Below are 1,437 nucleotides of genomic sequence, written 5' to 3'. Positions count from 1 at the left end.
TGTTCTCCTTGTCTCCTTCAGAGTGGAACAAACCGTGAGGCGGACAACGTACCCTTGGTAGCAAGGAATGAAGAAGATTATGATGAGTTTAGGTGTTGTTATTGCGATCCTCCTTCAAGGCTGAGGTCACTTTGACCCCCCATGCGCTTGGCTGGATACATCGCACGAAATGATGGCTGATTGATGTCACTGACGTTTGCGCTGTCGGTTCCTTCACGAGGGTGTAGGCACCTCATAACGCTTGCAACAGGCCAGCATCAGGTCCCCTCCTCCACCCACTCCTTTCTATTCCTTTCATTTTAAGGCTTTGAATATACTTGGATAAATTCGACAAATACACTGGTTTGAATACCAGTTTGGTTTTTACGGGGGGCCCAAAGGAAACTCGCTTTTGATATTCTTCAGCTGTCGAAGAGCTTTCAGCAACCGTGTGAGTAGTTTCATTTACGGGAAAACTGTGGTTGTACGTGGGTGAAGCACCAGTGTCAACACTGATGTTACTATTTTTGATTATGGGGAATATTAAGATCATTCACCCGATCTCTGCTCACTGACCCTCCTCCGCTTAAACTACCGCTCTTATTGCGTAATTATTTCCCTCCTCAAACTGCCAGAGTGCATGGAGCCTGTGCCGCTCTACTTAACACACATAGTACCCATAGCAACCGATGAATCCGATTTTTCCTCCCCATTCTTTTTGTTCAAAGTTACGTATGTACTCATCCCCAGATCCAAAGGTTCTTAAAATCACTAAGGGATGCCGTGGCATTGTGGGAGTTGTACTAAGATTCACTGATGGACCTGGGAATCTTCGGTCGTTCGTGTGTGGCAAATTTGTAGTAACGGTATTTTCCTCAGTTTATTTCTCGGTCTGAACCTCACAGGCTAGCGTTTCGGTCAAAAGCAACCAGAAAAGGTGCAAACCATATAATAACGCCCAAAACCAGTTTGAAAACAATTGTGCAGCGCTTCACACATAAAGTGTATACCACAACAATTTTGTGGAATTTCTGATGCCTTCTGGACGCGCCGCTGGCAGCCGGTATTCGGCGAATACTGGTTCACGATTGGCTGTAGGGTCCAACGTTTCGACCAATCAGCGCTCGCCTTGATGCTGGACTGGCAAGCAACCTGGTTTTTTGGCCAATCGCTTGCCTCTTGGCCGTAGCATCGCCTAACTGCGAGCGGTATCGGTACGTGGTTCCGCCTAACAAAATCACTTGCCAAGACTAATTGTGACGTGGGACCACCCCCGTAATGACTTCACTGTAGAAAACCTGTCAAGCAAAAGTGATGGGATCACATTCTTGTTCATTTGTTGGCACTCGTCATTTCATTTGCATCTCACGGAGCTTCTCTTCTCTCCCTTTCCGCTTCCATGATAAATCCTAGGATTCCGATACCGGCAGGCTGAAGTATTTTTTACCTGGGTTGTCG

This window comes from Opisthorchis viverrini (assembly GCF_000715545.1).
Source record: "Opisthorchis viverrini unplaced genomic scaffold opera_v5_389, whole genome shotgun sequence".
Classification (NCBI taxonomy): domain Eukaryota; kingdom Metazoa; phylum Platyhelminthes; class Trematoda; order Opisthorchiida; family Opisthorchiidae; genus Opisthorchis; species Opisthorchis viverrini.
The sequence above is the reverse complement of the archived record's forward strand: the minus strand, read 5'-3'. Positions refer to the sequence as shown.